We start from the raw sequence: 25873 nt of genomic DNA, 5'->3' as shown, positions 1-25873 counted from the left end.
TATGGTTCTTGTTGTGAAACAAGAAGAATCTAAAGTCCTCTGGAGAATGCGGGCGTTGATCCCGCTACCTCTCGCATGCTAAGCAAGCGCTCGACCATTTGAGCTAATTCCCCTTTTAAAAAAAAGCCATAGTATGTCAAAAATTCATAAAGTCATAAAAAGTTATAGTATAGTATGTCGAAAATTCGTAAAAATTCATAAAAAGTCATAGTATTGTATGTCAAAAATTCATAAAAATTCATAAAAAGTCATATTATAGTATGTCAAAAAAATTCATAGCATAGTATGTTGAAAAAATTTATAGTATAGGATGTCGAAATAGTCATAAAAAGTTATAGTATAATATGTCAAAAATTCATGTAAGCCATAGTATAGTATGACAAAATATTCATAAAATGTCATAAAAAGTCATAGTATAGTATGTCTAAATATTCACAGAAAGTCATAGTGTAGTATGTCATAAAAAGTCCAAATTTGTAGTTCTTGTTTTAAAACAAGAAGAAGCTAACCTCCTCTGGAGAATGCAGGCATTGATCCCGCTACCTCTCGCATGCTAAGCAAGCGCTCTACCACTTGAACTAATTCCCCTTCTCGAAAAAAGTCATGGTATAGTATGTTGAAAATTCTTGAAAAGTCATGGTATATCATGTCAAAAAAATTCTTAGTATGGTATGTCATAAAATTCATAAAAGTCATAGTATAGTATGACAAAAATTCATGAAATGTCATAAAAAGTCATAGTATAATATGTCAAAAAAATCAGAAAAGTCATAGTATACTTTGTCAAAAATTCATAAAAAGTCATACTATGTCAAAGAATTCTTAAAAAGTCTTAAAAAGTCATAGTATGTTGAAATATTCATAAAGTCATTGTTTAGTATGTCGAAAAAAACATAAAATGTCATACTGTAGTATGTCAAAATATTTTTTTTAGATGTATAGTATAGTTGTCAAAAATTCATAGAAGTCATAAAAAGTCTTTGTATAGTATGTCAAATATTCCTAAAAAGTTGTAGTGTAGTATGTCGTAAAGTGTAGTATGTCGTAAAGTCCAAATTTATGGTTCTTGTTGTGAAACAAGAAGAATTTAAAGTCCTCTGGAGAATGCGGGCGTTGATCCCGCTACCTCTCGCATGCTAAGCAAGCGCTCGACCATTTGAGCTAATTCCCCTTTTAAAAAAAAGCCATAGTATGTCAAAAATTCATAAAGTCATAAAAAGTTATAGTATAGTATGTCGAAAATATTCCTAAAAAGTCGTAGTGTAGTATGTCGTAAAGTGTAGTATGTCGTAAAGTCCAAATTTGTAGTTGTTGTTGTAAAACAAGAAGAATCTAAAGTCCTCTGGAGAATGCGGGCGTTGATCCCGCTACCTCTCACATGCTAAGCAAGCGCTCTACCATTGGAGCTAATTCCGCTTTTCAAAAAAAGCCATAGTATGTCAAAAATTCATAAAAAGTCATAAAAAGTTATAGTATAGTATGTCGAAAATTCGTAAAAAGTCATAAAAAGTCATAGTATAGTATGTCAAAAATTCATAAAAAATCATAAAAATTCATAGTATAGTATGTCAAAAAAATTCATAGCATAGTATGTTGAAAAAATTCATAGTATAGGATGTCGAAATATTCATAAAAAGTTATAGTATATGTCAAAAATTCATATAAGCCATAGTATAGTATGACAAAATATTCATAAAATGTCATAAAAAGTCATAGTATAGTATGTCTAAATATTCATAAAAAGTCGTAGTGTAGTATGTCATAAAAAGTCCAGATTTATAGTTCTTGTTGTAAAACAAGAAGAATCTAAAGTCCTCTGGAGAATGCGGGCGTTGATCCCGCTACCTCTCGCATGCTAAGCAAGCGCTCTACCATTTGAGCTAATTCCCCTTTTTCAAAAAATATCGTAGTATGTTGAAAAAAGTCATAGTATAGTATGTAAACAAATTCATAAAAGTTATAGTATAGTATGACAAATACCTTGCTGGGATTGTTCCTTTTTAACCTGAGGTTCAACAATTGGTGAAAACTTCCTTTCCAGCACTTTGGAGAAGAAAATCCACAAGTAATTGTGATCTCCATATTGATCAAAGTATTTGTCATTATCATTTTGGCCATAACCATGCTACTAAAAGAGATTTTATCAAACCAGGTTGGGCAAGTAACCTTTCAGCTGACTTCTTGTAAAAAAAGTAACTCGGCTCAAATAAAGCTACTGTGATGGCTGGGAATGGAAACCAGGACAACTGCTTGAAAGGCAGCTATGCTCACCACTATACCACCATCACTTGGCAATACAATGTTTACTTCATATCTTGTAATACATCTGGGTATTGAGACTGAAAACGCTCTCTTTCACTGAAAGTCCCTCCAGGGGGTCCTGTGTTATCACATTCACAAGAATAGGAAGTGTGTGTGTATGTCCAAGCTCCCTTCGATAGCTCAGTTGGTAGAGTAGAGGACTGTAGAGGCATGTAGCTGAAATCCTTAGGTCGCTGGTTCAAATCCGGCTTGAAGGAGAAGATTTTTTCCAGAGTTTCCCTTCAGGGATCAATCAAGAATTTCTGATTCTGATGTAGAGCTGGACGGACGACCCAAAAGCATAATACTTCTTGCCAAGACATAACATGAAACAAAAAAAAGAGGTGTGCTAGATATGAGCGCAGAAATCCTCTTACGACAGGATTTACGTGATATTAATGAAACGTTCGTATCACGCCAATCAGAGCGTAAGAATGATCGTACATTGATAAATGCAGCGGCTGGAAAGCTAAGAAGTGATAGTAGTATTTTGATGAATTTGCGTCACGTATGACACTCTCTTTTCCATCACATTCAATAAATAAACAAGATTATTCAATCCATGCCTCCCCTTCTATGCAAAGTAGTCTCATCCAGGACCTATCACACCATAAGCGAGAATCATAAACCTAGACCAATGAACAAGGAGAGTCATGTCCTGCTTGTTTGTTCCATATATTTTTGCTCAGTTGTTTTTGTAGCATGTAGTTGAAGCAGGATATGAAAAATTGCCAACATGCTGTACTACAATTGTGCTGGCTCCTAATCTGGGTTAATTTAACATAAACTGGATTTTATAGTACAGATTACTGTCGGAACAGCACCCTGTTTCAGGGCTCGTCTGGGAGTTGAACCCGGGACCTCTCGCACCCAAAGCAAGAATCATACCCCTAGACCAACGAGCCACATAAAACTATTCTATCAGCAATTTTCCATCAAGTAAATGTGACCAGTCAGTGACTCAAAAGGCAATTGTTAAGTAGTTTGTTTGGCATGTGGTGTTTTTATGGCTCCACTGCCAGATTGAGCTTTCTGATTATATTGGACGAAAGACTACTTTAGAAGCAAAACATTTTACCAACATTTGAACTTGAATTTTTCGGTCAGAAGTGACAGCAGAAAAGCCTAGTTTCCACCATCTATTGGACGACAGACTACTTTTGCCATAATTGGAAATTGAATATTGGTAAAAAGGAAATGCAGCTTGAAAAAGGAAGTGCAGCTTGGATTTGTCACTGACTTGAAAGACTATGGTCAGGTAGATTGGCATGGGGTCTTTTCATGACTCCACTGCCCGATTCAGCTTTCCAATATCATTTGACAACAGGAAACATTTGATACAATTTTTTTTACTAAAACACACACTTGATTTTGTCAGTAAAAAGTGATAGTAAAATCGTGATGAATTTGCGGGGGCAAATGACACTCTTTTCCATCACACTCAATAAATAAACCACATTATTCAATCCATGCTTCCACTATGCAAAGTGGTCTCATCCAGGACCTATCGCACCCTAAGGGAGAATCGTACCCATAGACCAAGGGTCGGCAACCGCATGCGGCTCTTTGATGCTCCTCCTCAGCTTTTGAAAATAATTAATGAGTATTTAATTAAAATGTATTTTATTTTAGTTTGTTCATGTTTAAAATGTATTTCTAGGAAGATTATGGCGATCTTGTAACTTCTAAAATAGTTAAATATTTAAATATTATTATTTTGTTGTTGTTGTTGTCGCTCTTAATACACGTCACAATGTGCGACACCCGCCAGTGAGTGTTTTTTTTTTAAACTTTTTGACCCCAGGTAGGCCAACTATGGAGAATTCAAAGAAAAGAAAAGAATGTGATGAAAACAGGACGTTCAATGCTACGTGGGCAGATTCATTTGCTTTCACTGCTGACGAGACTGGTTTACCAGTGTGCCTAAAATGTAATGACAAACTAGCTAACAACAAAAAGTCAAATGTCACAAGACATTTCCAGAATAAACACGCAGCCTTTGCTCAGAAATATCCGGTTGGAGATGAGAGAAAAAAAGCTGTTTTGGAACTGACACAGAGGACTGATCAGAGCAAAAATCACTTCAAGAAGTGGATGAAGTTCAAGTACATCTGCTAGTTTTGTTGCCGCTCAGGAACTAGTGAGTCACGGGAAGCCGTTTACAGATGGAGAATATAGAAAAAGAATCTTTCATTAAGATTTCAGAATGTACTGTTCAAGGACTTTAAAAACAAGAGTGAAATTGTGCAGAAAATCAGGGATATGTCCCTCTCTGCAAAGACTGTCAAAGACAGAACCATAAAAATGGCAGAAGACATCACCAGACAGCAAATTAAAGACATCAATTCAGCTGTGGCCTACTCAATTTCAATTCAATTTCAATTCAATCAATTGCTTGTGATGAATCTAAAGACGAAGGTGATATTGAACAAATAGCGCTGTTCTGCCGGTATGTAAACTTGATACCACTAAAAGGCCAAACACGGGGGGGAGGACGTTTGTGAGGCTGTCTTGAATTGTTTAAGATCAAAAGGAATCAATACCACCCACCTGGTGTCAGTGGTGCAGACGGAGCACAGAGTATGACTGGAGCGCATGACGGCTTTGTGGCTTTCCTGCAGAGGTCGCTGGACAGAAAGTTGCTGACTTTTCATTGCCTCCTGCACCAAGAAGCACTGTGTGCTCAAACATTTCTTCCGGAATGCACAGAAGTCATGAATGTTGTCATTCAGATTGTGAGCAAAATAATGGCGAAAGGTGTAAATCCCCGTCAGTTCCGTTCGTTACTGGACGAGCTGGAAAGCACGTATTCTGATCTCCTGCTGCACAACAAAGTCCGGTGGCTGCCCACAGGCGAGGCGCTGAAACGCTTTGTGGCATGTCTGGAGGAAGTGAAAACCTTCCTGGGCAGCAAGGGCTCACATTTCCTGAGCTAGAACAGCCAGTGTGGCTCGAAAAGCTTCACTTCTTGGTAGACATGACATCGCACCTGAACACAGCTCTTCAGGGTAAAGGACGCACAGCCCGGCACATGTTGGAGGAGGTTTTGGCATTCGAGCGCAAGTTGACGGTGCTTGCCAGAGATATACAGAAAGGCACACTGTCACACTTCCCCAGTTTGAGAGAGTTCAGAGAAGCTCACATGATCAATTTAGAATTTTTACATTCTGCAGTCATCGCAATGCAAACATCGTTCGGGAAACGATTCAGTGAGTTCAGAGAGGAAAAACCCACATTATCCTTCCCTGTCACTCCCCTAAGCCTCGATCCATCCCTGTTGAATATGACAGCATTTCCAGGGGTGAGTCCACCTGATCTTGAGATGGAACTGGCAGACATAGCCGACAAAGAAATGTGGGTGTCTAAGTTCAAGCGCTTGACAGCGGACCTTGAAGATGTTTCACGTCAGAAGGCTGTTCTTGCTCAGAATCACAAATGGCGTGATATTGAAAACCTCCCCAACCAGACCAACTTGTGTTTGAAACCTGGAATGCAATCCCCGACATTTATGTCAACATGAAAAAGTATGCACTTGGAGTCCTGTCGATCTTTGGATCCACATATGTATGCGAGCAGGTGTTCTCCAACATGAACTTTATTAAAAACAAACACCGCCCACGCCTCACAGATGACAGCTTAGAGTCCTGTGTGAAGATGAAGGTGACCGCGTACAGCCCCGATGTGCAGACGCTGTGCGCTGAGGTTCAGGAGGAGAAATCACATTGACCAAGTATGATCAGTATTTTAATTGCCTATTATTTTGCAAATATTCACATTTTTTCATTGTTCAGTGAAATAGACATTTTATTATTCAGGTTGACGGCTGACTGCACGGCGCCGGTAAAAGGATGACGGCACGCAGAGAGAGGACGGCATTTTTGTTTACTGCCAGTGGATAATTTAAGATCGGCGTTTTGTTTCATTACTACAAGGACTCAAACAGACATTGAGTGTTTTATTTAACGTTCAACACAACGTCTTTTTTTTGGAGTTAAAAATGTTTGTTGTATGCAGAAATTCATTTTCCCTGCAGTTGTTCATTGATTTCATAATTGTAACACAGTATAGTTTGTTTATACATAGCACAAAGGCAAAAAAAAGTTATATACAGTGTTATTTAATTTAAAATTTCAAAAGGGTTTTGTGGCTCCCAGTGCTTTCTTTTCTGTGTGAAACGTGTCCAAATGGCTCTTTGAGTGGTAAAGGTTGCTGACCCCTGCCCTAGACCAACGAGCCACGTAAAACCACTTTCAGCAATTTTTTGGCATGTGGTGTTTTTATGGCTCCACTGCCAGATTGAGCTTTCTGATTATATTGGACGAAAGACTACTTTTGAAGCAAAACATTTTACCAACATTGGAACTTGAATTTTGGGAAAAAGGAAATGCAGCTTGGATTTGTCACTGACTTGAAAGACTATGGTCAGGTAGATTGTCATGGGGTCTTTTCATGTCTCCACTGAATGAGTCAGTTTCCTGATCTCATTTGATACAAAATATTTTTACCAAAACACAGACTTGATTTTGTCAGTAAAAAGTGATAGTAAAATCGTGATGAATTTGCCACGCCAATGACACTCTTTTCCATCACACTCAATAAATAAACCAGATTATTTAATCCATGCAAAGTGGTCTCATCAGCGACCTATTGGACCCAACGCGAGAGTCATACCCACAGACCAACAAGCCATGAAACACAGAGTTCTAGCAATTTTCCATCAAGGAAATTCAGCTACAATCTGTTAGGGTCTTAAGTATTTGCCTGTATAACATCCAGGGACATGTATCAGCAGAGGATGGTTTTGATCCATCAACCTCTGGGTTATGAGCCAAGCATGCCTCTGCTGCGCCACTCTGCTCTGCTGTCTATAATCAGGGGAAGGAAAATTCTGGGATTTACATTTTGAGGGACAGTGGCAACCAATCAAGTTTGGCAAAGTATGTGGAGTACATAGGTCTCCACATACATTGTTTTTATTAAGATTGAAGACCAAATTTTACGAAATTTTCCCAACCATCGAGAGTGCTTTCGTAGCCTCGTTGGCGCAGTAGGCAGCGCGTCAGTCTCATAATCTGAAGGTCGTGAGTTCAACCCTCACACGGGCAGGTGTTTTTAAAAACAAAAAACACAACTGATACTGGAAATGCAGCGACTTTCAGGTGGTTGAATACTGGCACAAGCACATGAATGGAAGTTGTGATTCTGTGGTTATTTCTGAGATTGAGACAAGGAAAGGCATTCTTTAAGAGGGTGGGGTGGCGTCTGCCTCAACTGGTTGGGGATAGAGAGAAAGAGACAGACAGACAGAGAGAAGAGACATGGAGAATTGTAGCAGAGGGTGTCGAGCAGGGACATGGAGGCAGCAGGTGACTCCGACCACCGATCTAAACTCCTTAACAGTAGGAGTAGGGCAGGTCACCACTACATCGTAGTGATTTGTGATTATGCAACACGTTACCCAGAAGCTTTCTCCCTCAGAAACACCAAGGCTAGACAAGTGGCCAATAGTTTACTTCAACATTTTTCCCGGGTAGGGGTCCCCACAGAAATCTTAACCGATCAGAAAACTACTGAACATTGAAGGAGGTAGACTCCCTGTTAGGGATCCGGGGCATTAAAACAACACCCTACATAGCTTGTGGCTTCATAAACAATATTGTGTTATCTCATAGCTACTGGAAGCCACCCGTCTCCACCAGTGCATTTCTCAATGCCCAGATGTGTTACAAGATTTGCAGTGAGTGTTGTGTTGTCCAGCAGAAAGGCAACAGATGTGTTACTTTTCGACTAGATTTACACCATAGCAGTGCAAGCATTTTGCCAAGGCTCACTTTCCAGCCACCGCCATGTTTTGAAACCATACACACATAAATATTACATATTTCACCCAGGTGTCTTCTCTTATTCAATGATCTCACAAAAAGTTTAAAAGCCAAAAACATGCAGGGGATGTAGCTCAGTGGTAGAGCGCATGCTTTGCATGTATGAGGCCCTGGGTTCAATCCCCGGCATCTCCAACAAGTGTCCAGTCTGTGAAAGAGCTGCAAAAAGCTCTTAATCTGAAAGAGAAAAGTATTAAAAGGCAATCTCCTTGTGTTCATGGTAATTAATGCAAAAATCAGTCTCAATGACCAAGATTTGCAGTGAGCAGTGCATAGTCTAGTGATGGTATAGTGGTGAGCAAAGCTGCCTTTCAAGTAGTTAACCTTGGTTTGATTCCCAGCCATCGCACTTGTTTTCATTGTGTGGTTACTTGCTTTATTTGTCAAGATTAGCCAGAAAGGTTACTTGCCCCTCTGATTTGATAAAATATTAGATCTCTTATATGGTACAAATAAGGGACTTTATCAATCAATCAAGCTGCCTCCACGAGGATCCACAGACACAGGGAGCGCACTACGGTTTGCACTTTGCCCGTGTCTGGTAACTACTACTAACCAATTGAAAAGTTTATCAACAGAGCAGAAAGCAGCAGAAAGGCAACAGGTGTGTTACTTTTCAACTATGATTTATACCGTAGCAGTGCAAGTATTTTGACCAGGTTTGACTTCCAGCCATCGCAGTTGTATTTACAGGTTTTGAAGCCATATACAACATTAACATCACATGTTTTACCACGGTTTCTTCTTTTATTCTGTAATATTTCAATTTCTTCGCGGTGAGTCATCCCAAAAGGATTAATAAAGATAAGTCTTAGTCTATCTTGGAAAAAAGTAAAAAAAATCTGAAAATCTTCAGGGGATGTTGTTCAGTGGTAGAGTGCATTTGACACAAACTAAACGGTGTCCCTTTTATACCTCAGACTATCAGATAGCACTACAAGCACTTTAAATGTAGCATATTTATTGTATTACGCTCCAGTTTTTATGGGTGTTACAGCAGGTATTAGCACTGTAGTTTGCATATTCGTGGATGAAATATAATTGACATGCGATTAAGTTTATTTTTCAGCAGGTGTAGACATTTCACTTCAGACAGATGCAGCAACAGATGCTTCATTAAACATTAACACACAGGAAATAGAAGTAATGTTGATACAATTAGCAGAGGATGGTTTCGACCGTCGACCTCTGGGTTATGGGCCCAGCACGCTTCCGCTGCGCCACTCTGCTCTGCTGTTAATACTCAGGGGCGGGAAGATGTGTGATTCACATTTTGAGGGAAGGTTTGGGAACCCGCGGCAACCAAGGTACCAACAGCTCACGGGTTGTAAAGTTAAACATTTGGTAGATGTGGTTGCTCCTTGCCACTATCTTTTATGTGAGCTTCCTGCTTACTCACACCTTGATTATTCACATGTAACACCTGTGATTGGCTGGTGTTTTAAAAACAGGGCATTGTGAGTACAGATACAAACATCAGTAAGGAGTCTACCAAGTTGCCTCTTATCATTTTATTTTGGACACCCAGTGAGGCTTACCACGATGGTTTGGACTGGGTCCACAAGGGTTTTCGGCTGCTCTCGATCAGACGGCTGTACTCACTCTGGTTTCTCTTCATAATGCACAAGACTTTTGCCTTTTACTAAAGACTTCCTTGGAGGGGAACGCTGATGAGATGAAACTATTTTTGGGGGGCTTTGCTGTTTGGCCGAGTCTTTTGTACTTCTTTTTAACTATCCTTAACTAGACTCAGAGTCTTAACAGCAGCTAAATAATAGAAGCAAGACGATTTTCATGGGCCGTGGACAGCGACTGAGACAACAGGACTCCCCCTGACTGTGACCAGGACCAATCAAAAAATTTCATTGGGAAGGGTGTGGGAAACAAATTGGCCAGACACAGTAGGGAAAGTTAGTCAGAGAGTAGGATACTGGAGACTTAGAGGACTAACACTAGAAGCAATGGTTTTAATCATCAAGGCAGTGATTTTACCTTTGCTTTTACTCATCAGTTCTGTTTTTATCCCACCCAGAAAATGATTTTAGACCTGGAACAAGCCATCTTTTATTTCCTGTAAAGGTCTAAGTGGGAACGAGTACAAAGAAGAGTGATGAAGAAGGCAAAGGAGAAAGGAGGGAAGGGAATGCCGGACCTGTTATTGTTTTTAGGGAGCAGATTTACAGCTATACACATAACAGCAGCCACGGCCCCATCCAGAAATCCTAAGACTGCAGCTATGGCACAGTTCTGGATGGGATCATACCTCAGAAGATTGAAGACCTTACCCTCTGATGTTAAAGTAACTGTGTCTTTAATCCTTCACCTTGAGCAAGATGATGAATGAATTAATATCAGATTATGATATTGATTTATTTTGTTTTACTGAAACCTGGCTGGGTGATGGAGAATATGTTAGTCTAAATGAATCCACCCCTCCTAGTCATATTAATACCCCCATTCCTCGAGGCACAGGCCCAACTGATGACTTCTCCTTCTCCTGTTACATGCTGCACCCCAAGTCCATACTGACTCAATTAAATTCAATTTAATTTATAGTATCAATATAGTATCAAGAGTTATCTCGAGACCCTTCACAGTTGGAGTAGGTCTATACCACACTCTGTAATTTACAAGGGCCCAACAGTTCTAGTAGTTCCCTCCAGAGCTAGCAAAAAAAAAATCCCTTTAAAAAAAGAAAATTCCCAGTTGAAGTTTATTTATTTTATGCATCCTTAACTTATGTATAATCCTAATATTAATATATAGGCTTATATTGCAATCTCGTAGCCCTACATGTAGGTGTACCCATATTTAAATGAACACACGGTGGAAAGGTTTATGCAGTGTTTTTTCATTTTACTTGTGGGGGAAAGAGAAACTCTGGAAAAGAGGGATACTTCGAGCCAGATTTGAACTAGCGACCTAAGGATTTCAGCTTTATACCTCTACAGTCCTCAGCTCTACCAACTGAGCTATCGAAGGGACCTAATACATATGTACGCACTTTCCATTTTTATTTATATGATAACACAGGACCCCCTGGAGGGTATTTCTTTAGATTTTGCAAAACATTCACATAAACTCGCAGATCAACTGGCAAGAATCCCACCCAAAAAAGGGATTTTACACCTGGAACGAGCCATTTTTAATTTCCTGTGGAGGTCCAAGTGGGACCGAGTGCAAAGAAGAGTGACAAAGAAGCCAAAGGAGAAAGGAGGGAAAGGGGAGCAGATTTACAGCTATACACATAACAGCAGCCACGGCCCCATCCAGAAATCCTAAGACTGCAGTTATGGCACGGTTCTGGATGGGATCATACCTCAGAAGATTGAAGATCTTGTAGCGGCCCCTCGGATTTATGGACTCAGACGCAGAGAGTTTCAAACGGGTGTCACTTTAATTCTTCTTCTTAAGGAGCACCCGGCACCATTTGTATCATGAACACCGTGAAAACTACAGAAAACACAAGTACAAAATGTTTCAATGTTGATTCACAAACAATTAAAATAGTACTCATATTCACATATTAATCGTACCTTATTCCGCTCTCCGAGGGCGCTAATCAACGAGTTTCCCTCCATTAACTTGCATGCTCTCTAGCTTGACACATTCTCACAGTTGGAGCTCTTAGAAATACCATGTGCGAACAACAAGAATAATAAAGTAAATCACAATGCGAACCTTTTCTTTACAAAATTCAAACGGATGAATGATTAATAACTTACAAGTTTTTACCACTCTGACAATGCGTGAGCAACACATTGTGAAGAGAGTATGACCGGAAGTGTAGCGTCAAACAAAATACAAGAAGAAGAAAATGGCGCTTTTCAAAATAAAAGCAGAACCGACCACAAATAACACTAGAACTGCAATGTATTGTTAACATAAATAATATAATACTGTGTAGGAGAATAGAATTGCAATTTATCAGAGACATTTACAGATCTTACCCTTTGATCTTAAAGTACCTGGTAGGGATGAGCGAGTACAGCATTGTCTGTGTCTGTATTTGTACTCGGACTGGGGCCTAACCCGGAAGTGGACAGGGTTTAACCCGGAAGTGGGTTGGGTTGTCTGGAAATCGGCGGGGCTTTAACCAGTATGTTATTTTAAGCATGCAATAGATACAGTTTGAACAGAAATTGTTGTATTTATTGCTGATTAGAAAAGTATTTCCATGACAACACAAGGAATCTTTTTGTGTGTAGGGGAGGGGTACTGTGACTAGCCTATCACAGAATAGTGTAGGGGAGGGGTGCTGTGACTAGCCTATCACAGAACGCAGACACAGTCAGCTACACGTCAGTCAGATTTTTTAACAATCCGAGCACAGATATGGACTCGTATTACTCGTATTATTCTTGTATTTGGCAAAAGTGCTTTATCCGTACGGATACTCGTTTCTGCCGAGTATCCGGCTCATCTCTAGTGTCTAAAAACTCTGTGCACTTTACCCATGTCCTGCTTTACTCAGCAGTTGAAAAGGATTTGTGCAAATTTGTATAGCACAGTGTTGTGGGATGTCGTGACCTCCTTGCATTTATGTTAATTAATGCAAAAATCAGTCTCAATGCCCAGATAGGTTGCAAGATTTGCAGTGAATATCACATTGTCTAGTGATGGTGGTGTAGTAGTGAGCATAGCTACCTTCCAAGCAGTTGGTTTATCACCACTTTTTGAGTTGTCGTGGTCGAGTGTTTAAGGCACTGGACTAGAAATCCATTGGGTCTCCCCACGAAGGTCCAAATCCTGCCGACAATGAAAGGCATCCTTAGCGTTGGTAGCAAACCAATGACACATCACATTATAAAAAATCTCAGTTGTGCCTTCGTGAACAATATTGTATTATCCCATAGGTACTGAAAGCCTGATTTAGGGTCTTAGCCATGCTGAACACAGCCTGAGCCAAGGCCCGCTTTCCCCTCATGAGTCACCCCAGTGGGCGCTGTAGATCACTGCCTGATAAAGCCAACAGAACCACATTATCTGCAAAGACAATAAAAGGAATTCTAAGGTGCCCAGACTTGACACACTGCTGCGCCTTGAGACGTGTTGTTCATGTCCAGGAGTTGTGCTCTTTCCATCGCTTGACAATATTCCTTTTAGGATCAAGAGTTCTTCTCCCACGCTGAACACAGGCTGAGCCAAGGGCCACTTTCCCCTCATGAGTAGTCCAACGCGTTCTCCGGGACTTCCTTGAGTCCTTGTAGTATTGTGACAGGCGGAGATACTGTCCATTATACTAACGAGGAATGGCCAAGTTTAAAATTTGGCACATCATTCGATAGGTGGCGCTATTCCAGCATATAGGCCACATCCACTTTTGTACTTTATAGTACAAACCTTAAAGTAAACGGTTGTTTTTTTCAATTCTTCTGGTCACACTTGGCACTATTCCACAACTTTTGTCTGTAGTTCTCTATTTTGTCAGGGCTTAACTCTGTCTAACGCAACTCTTTTTTTTGTTTCTTGTTATGTCCCGGCAAGAAATATTATTCTTTTGGGTCGTCTGTCCATCTCTACATCAGAATCAGAAATACTTTATTGATCCCCGAAAGGAAACTTTGGAAAAACAAGATCCTTCAAGCCGGATTTGAACCAGCGACCTAAGGATTTCAGCTTTATGCATCTACAGTCCTCCGCTCTACCAACTGAGCTATTGAAGGGAATTAGCACATACTTATGCACTTCCCATTCTTGTGAATGTGAAAACATAGGACCCCCTGGAGGGAATTTCTGACTCATCAGGGGCTGATAGAGCACACTTTGAGTCTCAATGCCCAGATGTATTACAAGATTTGAAGTGAACAGTGCATTGCCCAGCGATGGTGGTATAGTGGTGAGCATAGCTGCCTTCCAAGCAGTTGACCTGGGTTCGATTCCCAGCCATCGCAGTAGCTTTCTTTGAGTTGTGTTAATTGCTTTTTTTTTTACAAGAAGTCAGCAGAAAGGTTACTTGCCCAACCTGGTTTGATAAAATCTCTTTGAGCTGCATGATTATGGCCAAAATGATAACGACAATTACTTTGATCAATATGGAGATCACGATTAATTATCACAATTATTTGTTGATTTTCTACTCCAAAGTGCTGGAAAGGAAGGTTTCAGGTTGAACCTCAGGTTAACAAGGAACAATCCAAGCAAGGTGATTGATGGATGATTTTAGTTACTTCACCAAGTTCAGGCCAAATGACACAGCTGTAAGAGACCACATTGGTTGCCTTCCAGCTATGTAATATATGCAAATGGCAGTGGTGGGATTTGAACCCACGCCTCCAGAGAGTGGAGAGTGAGCCTTAATCCAGCGCCTTAGACCACTCGGCCACACTACCTGCAAGTACCATACTCCACATCGTGACAGACACAGGGGCCGTAACTAACGGTATGCTTGTTATTGTTATGGAAAAAAAACCTTTGCAAGTAAAAAGCCATAACTTTATTAAAAAATGCTAATACTTTATTAAAAAAAATTATCACACTTTTTCATTTTTCTCTGGCATTGTTGATTAGAATATTGTAACCAGCATTAAGTGAGTATGTTTAGGTCTGTGTGAATATGGGCTGAGCATTTACCTGGACTGAATTTGTGAACATCTTCTTTTGCATATTCACTGTAAAGAGCCATTACTCCTCCAACTGCCAACTATTGTTCCAGAGACAATAGGATATACAGTTTTAGATTGCAAGGTACCTGTCCAAGACCAAAGACTACACGGAAATACCTCAAGTGATCAAAACAGTTTGCCAAAATTCGCAGCACAGATATAAAACCACTCTTTAAAATATGTTCATGTACCATTCAAAAACAAAAGTACAATCATAAAACACATACTACTTAGATACTGCAGCCATCCTGATCACAGCCACGGGGGGATCTGCTTGTGCTTTCTTACCAGCAAGTTTCTGGAGGTCCAAATAGCATCTTTGATGGCAACAAAGGTTAGCCACTGTGTGAGCCACAAAGTGTATAGCTGTAAATCTGCTCCCTTAAAACAATAACAGATCCGGCACTCTTTTCCCTCTTTTCTCCTTTGACTTCTTTGTTAGCTACAAACTTCCCTGAGTGGACTGGAACCACCATCCTTTCGGTTAACAGCCGACTGCGCTGACCTATTGCGCCACAGAGACTGCGCTTGTTGGACATTTTTTGAGCGAGAGCTCGATCTTTAAGCCACAAACATTTTCTTTATGGCTTTTTGAGGTTGAGCTGCACATGTATGCTTATCAGGCTATTTTCCTGTTACTCAGAAATTGGGGAAGCTGACTCATGCGGAAATGTAGAAGCTGGACGTGCATTATAATGTTCTTACATGTCAACTGGATTCTGACTTTGATTTCAAATATTTGGCATCCAAGAAAATTCCAGAACTGATGATGTATCAGTCATTATGCTGGTGGTTTCTTGGTCACAGCAAGCTAGATCATTGACATACAGCTGCACGCCACGTATCACAAAACTGTTGGGTGGGGCCTTATGTATTTGCTTGTATTACATCAAGTGACCTGCATACCAACCACCATCAGAGATGGCAAAAGTACTCACTGCCCGTACTCAAGTAGAAATACAGATAATTGTGTTAACAAATACTCTGGTAAAAGTAGAAGTACTGATTTAACTTCTTTACTCAAGTAAAAGTAACAAAGTACAGGCTTAGCAATTACTTAAAAAGAGGAAGAAGACTCGCCCCAATGGTGCTATTAAAAACCTCCTTCACCATTCTGGCTGGGACAAGGTCTAAGGGACAGTTGGTAGGTTTCATGTGTTGTACAACCTCAACACAGGCTTAAATTCCTCAAACACAGCTGAGTGTGTAGGAGAAGCAGATAAAATACCTTAAAATTAGCACTGGTCTTTCCCAGATAGATGCTACTTTGTCAATAAAATAACCAAGACATTTCTCACATGTACTAATTGACACATCTGTTGGAGCAGAGGTGCATGGATTTATGACAGAGTTAATAGTATTAAATAACAATCTAGGTTCGTGGCAATTGCTAGCTATGACAGAAGAGAGATGCTGCATCTTCACCACCTTCACAGCATTCTGGTATGTGATAGACTGTTCCTTAGTGTCACATGTAGATTGTCTTTCCATCTTTGTTCAGCTTGTCTGCAGTGTTGCCTAAGGGCCCTTGTGGTGTCATTTAGCCAGGGGTCCGCCTTAGGTTTAACAGCTTTAATCTGATAAGGGGCAATAGAGTCAGAGTATACAGTGCTCATCCTGAATGGGCCAGTATAGTGCATCAGAATTGCTTGTTGAATGGTCTATTAGCTTTGGAACCCCCCTTTCCCCACAGCTTTCAATTAGCAGATATGGGTGGGGGAGTGGGCACTGTGTCCACCCCTTTCTGTGTAAAAAAATAACTAAAGAAGTCTCTTGGATGAGAGACAAAACTTCTGCGGAGAACCTTTTACCAAGTCCAGTTGCCCTTGGCCTAGTTGGGATCTTTTGGGGTAACAGCATGGATCAGGAACCAAAACGGACACATCTGGACTCAATGTGGGCATTGTACGGCAATATTTGACACATTTAGACCACAAAGACAGTTATCAGTTTATTTCCCATCTGGCAGGTATATCTGTGGACTCAGTTGGACATTTTGAAGATAATTGCACAATGTTGATCCAATTGTCAGGTCTATTTCCCATCTGGCAGGGACATTTCTGGATTCAGGTGGACATTGTTGACAGAAACATTAGTGGATATTGATTCCCACCATAGGATTTGGCCTGTATTGCACATTGCCTTCACATCCCGCGCAATGTATTGCCTTTGTCAAGCACATTGCCACCCTGGTGACTTTCTTCCATGTCTCCATGAACGCCCATATATTTGGACTGACAGTTGAGAAACCTTCCCTTGTTAACTATGACATGGATGACTGAGAACCTACTATATCATGACATCTTTAATTTACTATATTAAATTATAATTTTTGAGACAGGTCCTACTGCATTTGTTGGATCAGTCAGGATGGCCGAGCGGTCCAAGGCGCTGCGTTCAGGTCGCTGTCTCCACTGGAGGCGTGGATTCAAATCCCACTTCTGACAGCTACTTTTTTCTGAGACATGATATTTCCAATGATATTGGGAATAAAGAACTTAGCAGTTCTTTGTAATTAAGAGGACATGAATGTGCACAAGAAACGCAATTGTAAGTGCAGCATTTTGTGAGCATCTTTATTGTCAACAGATGTAAAGTTACCATGTGTTTGTACACAGTAGACATATCTACTGCTGTATTCACTGTCTGTGGCAAGTCCTTTAAAACCTGTTCTTGACTTGCTTTTTTTCCACATCCTCTGGATGCTTAGCTAACTAAATGACTTAAGTTGGCCAATAATTGTTGCTTTTTCATCCTTGTTGTGATTGTTGTGTGCCTTCAATAGCACACAGGTGGATATCATGAAAGAAACTGCCTAGCATACCCCTGCAACACTTCTAAAGGTTCAATGGTGTAATGGACCTTGGAGTAGAGTTTACCAAGGAGCCTGAGCATAGAGATACTCCTGTAATGGGCAGATGCCATTCTTCTTGAAGAGGGGAGCAACCACCCTGGTCTGCCACTCCTTAGGCACTGCCACAGACCTCCACGCAATGTTAAAGAGGTATGTCAACCAAGACAGCCTCTCCTTACAATATTTCTTAACGAATTTAATCAATCCCTGGGGCTTTCCCACTGTGGAGTTCTTTAAACAGTAAAACTAAGGGTATTTTTACTACTGTAAAACTAAGTTACAGTAAGGGTATTATACTGTAAAAAAACATGTACAGTTATGATACTGTAATCAGGAAGTTACAGCACGTTGCCAGTAAGTTAACGCAAATTTACAAAAAAAAGTCTAACAGTGTTCAGACAAACATCATTGACTTTCTTTCTTGTAAAAAACACAACTTCCTGGACTTTCTTTACAATATAGTCTATACATGTCCCTTGCTTCCAAATTCCCATTTTTCATGGGCTGAATCTCAACTAGCACTGACTCTGCAGCGAGAGCCAATCAGAGCTGATCAGCAACAGCTGTGCTACCTGCATGATGGTTTTTACCTGGCATGTAGCACAGGAACCATTTTCTCTTGGTGACAGGAGTGATGGCAGCTGTTTGGGTCTTTGTTGTTTGTGCGCTGACTGTTTGGATTAACAAAGGTTGTTACATTTCTTCTGTTTGAAGCTTGTATTCAAATATGTAGTGGAGTATAGCGAATGTAAAGAGTAGGGTAAATTACTCAATTACTGAAATGAAATTTAGCAAGTTCATGATATGTGGTGTCAAACAGCAGAAACATTTGATTAACCGCAGTTGCATTGTCCTCAGGCTTGAGTTTGCCAGTTGGCGGCACAAATGAAAGACATGATGATGCGCTGCAGAGGAGAATGATTAGAGGTAAGAACATTAGTGACAGAATCTTTATAGAGCTACTTACGGATACTAACTGAATTTATTTTGAACTGCAGATGTGTCTCCCAATGATATCTCCATGAAGAGGGCCTTTGCACTTCTCCAGTCAATGGAGTCCATGTTGATCCAAGCTGCTAAAAAAGGTGAGCAGGTTCTAAGAAACCATATTGGGAAAATGCTGCAATTGTGTTTACAGCTGAGGTTCTTTGTGGCACAATGTAGTAAATTAAGTTGTCTGGCTTTTGGAACGGGGATTCCAACCCATGTTTAATTTAAGCTATTTTGACCATACAATGTGGGTATAAAGCTGGCTTCTCAAATTATTCAGACATTTATATAGTCAGTCAGCCAACTTAAGCTAAGGTAGCTCTGTAGAGATTGTGGAATTTCCCAAACCAAGTAAATGCAGCACATGAACACAACTGCTGTGCTAACTTAATCTCAATACAGATTCTGTAATGATGTAACAAACGCCACTGGCCTAATTACCAATTAAATGTTTTGGAGGTATCAAGTCTTAAAAGGAAGTCTTAATACTTTACTTTTTAATCAAAAACAAAGAAGCCTTAATGGTAAATTATTTACAGTATTAATGTCAAGGGTAGTTGGGAATTAACGATTTCTACGTATTTTTCAGCACAACTGGAAACCAATGAAGTAGAAGCTGAGGCAGCTATTCAAAAACTTGCAGATGTTCAATTGCCCCTGAACGGACCAAACCGCTGGCTGCCAACCAGACGCTGGGCGACCAGGCTGCCAACCAGACGCTGGGCGACCAGGCTGCCAACCAGACGCTGGGCGACCAGGCTGCCAACCAGACGCTGGGCGACCAGGCTGCCAACCAGACGCTGGGCGACCAGGCTGCCAACCAGACGCTGGGCGACCAGGCTGCCAACCAGACGCTGGGCGACCAGGCTGCCAACCAGACGCTGGGCGACCAGGCTGCCAACCAGACGCTGGGCGACCAGGCTGCCAACCAGACGCTGGGCGACCAGGCTGCCAACCAGACGCTGGGCGACCAGGCTGCCAACCAGACGCTGGGCGACCAGGCTGCCAACCAGACGCTGGGCGACCAGGCTGCCAACCAGACGCTGGGCGACCAGGCTGCCAACCAGACGCTGGGCGACCAGGCTGCCAACCAGACGCTGGGCGACCAGGCTGCCAACCAGACGCTGGGCGACCAGGCTGCCAACCTGACGCTGGGCGACCAGGCTGCCAACCTGACGCTGGGCGACCAGGCTGCCAACCTGACGCTTGTTACCTTGTCAACCTGATGTGCCTTTGACATGTTTCTGCATGTACCTACTTATATCTGTGGTGATATTAAACTGAACTGATTTTACCATACTTCTCTGATAAATTGAAAGCTATGAATGATTTAATCTGCCAGGAAGCACAACGGTTTCTTTTTGCCATTACTTTATGCATGCCTCCAAACTAAAACAATTGCACAAAAAGGTGATCACTTAGGGATCAACACTTCAAATTTTACATGTTAAGTTTCTTTATCAGAAATGAATTTCTATTAACCAAAATAAAGGGTTTAAAATTTTATTATTGATAATTTATGAATTTTGGGGTTTTAAAATACAGGGTTTGGTTTTCCTAGGTCAATTTTTGACCTGTTGGTCCAATGGAACACTATTGTGCTTTATAGCAGATGAGCACATGTAAAGACCCACTAAAACACCTGCACACATACACGGGCCCCCACAAACACACAATAATACAAACAGCAGCTGCAAACTACCTCATGTAATGGTAACATTGTGCTTTCCAACACATGGAAATGCACACAGTACCAGAGACCTGCAAAAGATCACATTGTGCTCTCCTAAATAAACCTGCGCACACACACCTGGGGAAATGGTTATGTATTGTACTTTTCAACAGATGGAGACATCAGTCCCAGATTTATTTATTTTTTGTCTTTTTTTTGCGATTATTGCAGTCCAAAATGCCAGATTTTGCGGGAGCTTTTGTAAAGCTTTGTCTTGCAATAAAAGTTGCAATGTCTTTGTTTTTTTAAATGTTTAAAATAACTGGAGGAAAATAAAATTACTCTAGGCTAAACGTTTGTACTAATCTTCTAGAAAAAGGCTTAGGATGCTGCAAATGTGTAATATGAAACTGGCTGGAGGATTAAGACTATTTGTTGAATTAATCGAATTTGAACATGTGTCTGTGGCTTGTTTATCTTTACATTGTTAATTCCTCACCTGGCCTCGGACACATTCCTATGGTTGATAAAGTATTTGACTTTGACGCATCACTGCACTTATTATGATTGTAGCTGTTCTCAGTTTAGGTCATCCTGTACGATACGTCTCCAGTTTTTCCTGCATCCCCCATGTGTGTCATACTGAGACAAAGACTGGCACGTGGGACTGCTCGGATTAGTTGAAGTCAGGGGAGACTCTGGTTATTGGTCAAATTTACGGAAAAGTTGCAGTGATTGGTCAAAATGGGGGGTCGCACCAAAGTCACGGTGATTGGTTGAATTTGTGTGAATTGTACAATTACGACATTGCGAAATGCTGGAGGGACTGACACACACAGTTGTGTGTTCAGAATAATAGTGAATAAAACAGTGAATAATTCTCAAAATCATCCTTAGAATAGCTTTAATTCCATAACATAAATACACTGGGAACGCTGCACATTCAATTCCAAATCACACTTACGTTATGACCTCAATAGTGTATGTGTGTGAGTGTGTGTGAGTGAGACTGTGTGTGTTTGTCTGTGTGCGTGTGTGTGTGTGTCTTTGTGAGAATGTATGTGTGTATATATGTTTCTGTGTGTGTGTACGTGAGAATGTATGTGGGTGTGATTGTGTGTGTGTGAGTGAGAGTGTGTGAGTGTGTGTAACATGGTCGCCAGGAAGTCCTTCTGGTGTCTAACACTGTCGAGATAAGCCTCTTTAAACCATATTATTCTGCTTTTTAAATACAAAATTTAAAAAATACAATGTTCAGTGCAAATCTTTTAACACAGACTGAAAATAAAGGATAAGAGATACATTTGTGGTGACTTCCAGTACCTATGAGATAACACAACATTGTTCATGGAGGTACATCTGCAATTGATAGTCTGTGATGTGTCATTGGATTGCTACCACTCTTAAAGCCTGCCTTTTGCTGTCAGAAGGATTTCAACCTGCACGGGGAGCCCCCAATGGATTTCTAGTCCATCACCTTAGCCACTCGGCCACAATAATCTGAAAAGCAGTGCCATACCTGTTTGGACAAATGTTCATAAACTTTTCAATTGGTTAGTAGTAGTTACCAGACACGGGCAAAATGGAAATCGTAGTGCACTGTCTGTGTCTGTGGATCCATGTAGAGTCAGCTTAATTGATATGCTCCCTTTTTGGTTGGATAAAACACAAGAATAAACAGTTAAAAAATAAAAACAGATAAAACACAAGAATAAAAAGTTACAGGGCAGTATACAAAATTAAACATTAAAGGGGTGATAGAATGCAAAACCGATTTTACCCTGTCATATGTGAATACCGACAGTTTGGTGGGTAAATAGGACATACAAAGAAGCTTTAAATCCCATTGACATGCCTTTCCTCTGAAAATCCCACATTTTGAATCTGCCGCTGAAAACGGGCGAATCCCAACAAAGCCAAAAGATGACGTCAGGATCTCAGAACCATTAGCTTTGTCGCGCCCATTACCGTATAAGGAGAACAGTCCAGCCCAACATCTACACACAGGCCACTGACCTGAGACCAGCTCCTAATGGAGCTAGCGTTAGGTCAGTAGATGTCCGACTGAGAACGCTGCTTGTGTACTCTGACGGGATTTACTAAGAAGAAAGTTTGGAATATTTCCCAGGATAATGACAATGAACCAGGGTCGTAAATGCAGAGTTCCAGGCTGTACAAGGAACGGTGACACTTCTCAGCCTTCCCAAGGAAGCAACCACTTGACGGGCTCGGCTGCTGTTTATAAGGAGATCCCAGGGAACGTTTTCACCAAAGACAGTTTTCAAAACTTTGGACAATTTAAAGCAGGATTTGCTAAGCTGCTGTTGCTGTTCCGATTGTCTGGTCATCCCAACCACAAGCTGTAAGTAGGATTTCGTCATTAACAGTAACATTGGCAATGCTAAGGTATCCTGTAGCTAGCATAGGCTGGATGTGTGTTGATACCTGTTATGGCAAAGGGGCTAACGTTTCATTTTCCTAACTGTTCCATTCGAATAAATACCCCGTGTTGTCATGTAGCTCCATCTATAGTTCACCATGCATGTTTGTCCACTTTGTCAGGTTCATTTTTATTGTATTTCAGCAAGAAAGCTAACTGCAGCTGAGTAGAATCATGATCGTTTGGTTGCTAGCTAGCGCTAAGCTGTAACGTTACTCAGCTAGCTAGCTAGCTCTGTTATCCCGTTTGCTTCGACAACAGAACTGGAAACGTTATCATTTCATATGATATCTAGTCAATCTCGTGAAAACAGTGTGTATATAGACTGCAATGTATTGATTTGCAGTTTTTTTATTTCAGAGCAACGCTACGTCACAAGGACAAGACGCGAAAGATGCAGCTTGCCAAACAGATGCTCCGAGTGTGTCATCTCGGGGGACACAACTGTCTCATAAGACATCAACACCGCACATATCATACAAGGTAACCTTTCTAATTATTCTTACAAACCAGACGTCTTATAGTGTTTGTGTAGCATTGTGACTGGGTAGCATTTAGCAGAGCAGTGTTATCTAATGTTATCATGATGAGTGAGTGACTTTTATCAAATATGTGAGCCATTACCAACACATTAGTGGACTATTTATAGTAGGAATAGAACTATTCATCTGGATTATCACTGATTGGTCTGATCTCAATCAATTGCATTTCCTTTTGTGGGGGGGGCTGGTGAAAATAATTTGGACAATAGGCAGGAATGTGTTTGTATACAACAGGTATGACTGAATGCTAGATTGTGTGTTGACGATGCCTTTTGCAGGTATGTACACGCCCTATGAACTTTGTCATTCAACAAAACAAGTCTTTAGAAAAGGCAAATGTGAATGGGGGACAAATTGTCTGCAGAAACTGGTTTTGTTCAGTGAAGGAGTGGGACACAAACATGGTCAAGAGACATCAAGCCTAATGGCCGGCCATATAAATGTAAATCATTTCAGATTTAAGCTGCTCCCACTGTAAGACACTTGTAACAACACTGGTTAGAGTCCTGCTTTGGCACAGCTTAGAGGTTTAGCAACTGCTTTTGCTATGAGTCAACTGGAGTATTTTGCTTGGTGTGTGTAAAAGGTAATACAGTTATGTTACAACATTTGTTTTTTGTTTGATTGTATCTTGCAGCCACAACGGAAGACAGCCAAGGGGAAACTAATGTACAGACGTCTGTTCCAAAGGCCAACAGGGGAGGTTACACCGTCAAAGAAGTGAAGACAGAGACAAAAGTTTGTAAGTTTAAATTTTTTTTTATTACAAACAAAAAATACTAAATTGCATCTTATCGGCACTCAAAATAACTTTTCACACACTGCAAACAACAAATCTGAATGTGCAATGATATAGGTGCTAAAATGACTTTTCACACACAACAGGCTATGTCTTAGACCTGATGCGACTGGTGTTTGAGGAGATCATCCACGACCCCCTTCCTTATCTGGAAGCAGTCCTGTGCCCCAGGACTGTGTGCTCAGCTCGACAGGCACCCAACCCGACATACTGCCCTGAAACATCCAGAAACTCCCTCCACGCTGCACGACACAAGAGGGGTCACGGCACGGACACTTCTACCAAGAAAACCCAGCACCAGCTCACAAAAGTCCTATAAGCCCTGTGTCTGCATTGCCTACAAAGAGAACAGGGTGTAGTGGACAATCACATTTTTAGATTTAAGAGTAATGATGATTGTTTTGAAACAAAATAAAGTAATTTTGTTGTCTTGATAATACTGTGTTTTTGTAATAATGCTGAATCAATAATCAATGCGTATTGTTAAACATTTTATTTAGATACTTGAACTGCTAACAGTGGTATCAAATTGGCTTCACCTTTCCATCCATCTGATTCTCAACTGGCCATGGTCAACTCTGTAAATATTCATTGCATTTTGCAAAGAATATATATTGAGGCACGGATGAAGGCCAGGATGGTGAGCCATACAGGTTATCTCCTCAGGAATCTAGGTCATTCTTATTCTTCTGACCTGTAAAAACAAACATAATGAGCCTGTTGTTATTTCATAATGTTGAATGAGCAGAAAGCATAAAGTAGCTTGAGTTAATGTATCTCTAGTTTTATTTAACTGAGGTATTTATTGGCAACATATTTTCTCTCTCCTGGGGCATGTGTGCACAGTTTCACAAGAACACCTGCCAAGGTAAGATACTACATTAGATTACTACATGTTAAGAAGGTAATAATCTCATAGTCAGATGATCTAATCTGCATGATAGTAGTTCCAAGATAACATTAGACGTAGCATACAAACTGAACAGAAAAAGGCTCCTGTCCAGCTTAATGGACGTCCTGTTGTAAGATAACATTACTTCTGGGCGGTAAAGAATGTACGTAACTCATAATCACAATCAATCACTATTCAGCAGGAGAGTATACGGTAACAAATGTTACAAGGTGACTAAGAGACTTTCGTTGAGAGCAGCTCTATGAACTGGCCACTAACGTTTCTGCCAACTGGACATCTTGACTGAAATTGCGAGGGTACAAGTTGTAAAATATTTGTCCATGTGCAAATTAATAAGTTATGTTGCTTACAATACTAAAAACAAGGCTAATACAAAGTTATTCTTAGGCTACAACACTGAAGTGGGAGTATTACACTAGTGTGACAACAAACCTCTAATGTTGAAAAAGCAAGTAAATGCTAAATGACAAAACTACCAGTCTGAAGAAGTCATTTCCAATTTACTGGCAGGTTGCTCCTCGATGTCAGATCCTTCCTCTGATTCAGGCTCAAACAGATACGGTAACCATGCTATCGCCACCTTGGATGTTTTAGTCATGTTTGTGTGCAGCAGCAAAGCTCGTTGCACACCAACCAATCAGCGCGCAGCTTATTTAAATATTCATGAGCAGACCATATAAGGCAGAAAAGCTCTCGTTTCAAGCCAGGTCAATTTAGCAGGGTGGTGTGAGGGCCAAAAGAACAGCTAAAACAAACATTTTAGCCCAACAAATGTTACATACCCTATCAGGAGACCTCAAAGAACAGCGTGATATACTCTATACAACCATTCTATCACCCCTTTAAAGAAATGAATAACCATTTAAAGAAGGCAA

The 25873-nt window shown here is 40.6% G+C and overlaps 1 long non-coding RNA gene and 6 other non-coding genes across 7 annotated transcripts; 4 read left to right on the top strand and 3 right to left on the bottom strand.

Moving 5' to 3' along the window:
• Positions 1 to 2431: 2431 nt before the first annotated feature.
• Positions 2432 to 2519, top strand: trnay-gua (transfer RNA tyrosine (anticodon GUA)). The gene is given in 2 exon segments: positions 2432 to 2468; positions 2484 to 2519. It is a non-coding gene; the product is annotated as a tRNA-Tyr (tRNA).
• Positions 2520 to 3134: 615 nt separating this feature from the next.
• trnap-ugg (transfer RNA proline (anticodon UGG)) lies at positions 3135 to 3206 on the bottom strand. The gene has a single exon. It is a non-coding gene; the product is annotated as a tRNA-Pro (tRNA).
• A 5040-nt stretch (positions 3207 to 8246) lies between these two features.
• On the top strand, positions 8247 to 8318 carry trnaa-ugc (transfer RNA alanine (anticodon UGC)). Its single transcript has one exon. It is a non-coding gene; the product is annotated as a tRNA-Ala (tRNA).
• Positions 8319 to 9781: 1463 nt separating this feature from the next.
• LOC116684046 (U5 spliceosomal RNA) lies at positions 9782 to 9897 on the top strand. The gene has a single exon (XR_004330756.1). It is a non-coding gene; the product is annotated as a U5 spliceosomal RNA (small nuclear RNA).
• Positions 9898 to 13761: 3864 nt separating this feature from the next.
• On the bottom strand, positions 13762 to 13849 carry trnay-gua (transfer RNA tyrosine (anticodon GUA)). The gene is given in 2 exon segments: positions 13762 to 13797; positions 13813 to 13849. It is a non-coding gene; the product is annotated as a tRNA-Tyr (tRNA).
• Positions 13850 to 14005: 156 nt separating this feature from the next.
• On the top strand, positions 14006 to 14077 carry trnag-ucc (transfer RNA glycine (anticodon UCC)). The gene has a single exon. It is a non-coding gene; the product is annotated as a tRNA-Gly (tRNA).
• A 10250-nt stretch (positions 14078 to 24327) lies between these two features.
• Positions 24328 to 25580, bottom strand: LOC116684045 (uncharacterized). Its single transcript, XR_004330755.1, has 3 exons — positions 25475 to 25580; positions 24625 to 24779; positions 24328 to 24422 (listed from the first exon to the last, which is right to left on the bottom strand). It is a non-coding gene; the product is annotated as an uncharacterized LOC116684045 (long non-coding RNA).
• Positions 25581 to 25873: the final 293 nt, after the last annotated feature.

This window comes from Etheostoma spectabile, unplaced genomic scaffold (assembly GCF_008692095.1).
Source record: "Etheostoma spectabile isolate EspeVRDwgs_2016 unplaced genomic scaffold, UIUC_Espe_1.0 scaffold00019187, whole genome shotgun sequence".
Classification (NCBI taxonomy): Eukaryota; Metazoa; Chordata; class Actinopteri; order Perciformes; family Percidae; genus Etheostoma; species Etheostoma spectabile.
The sequence above is the reverse complement of the archived record's forward strand: the minus strand, read 5'-3'. Positions and strand labels throughout refer to the sequence as shown.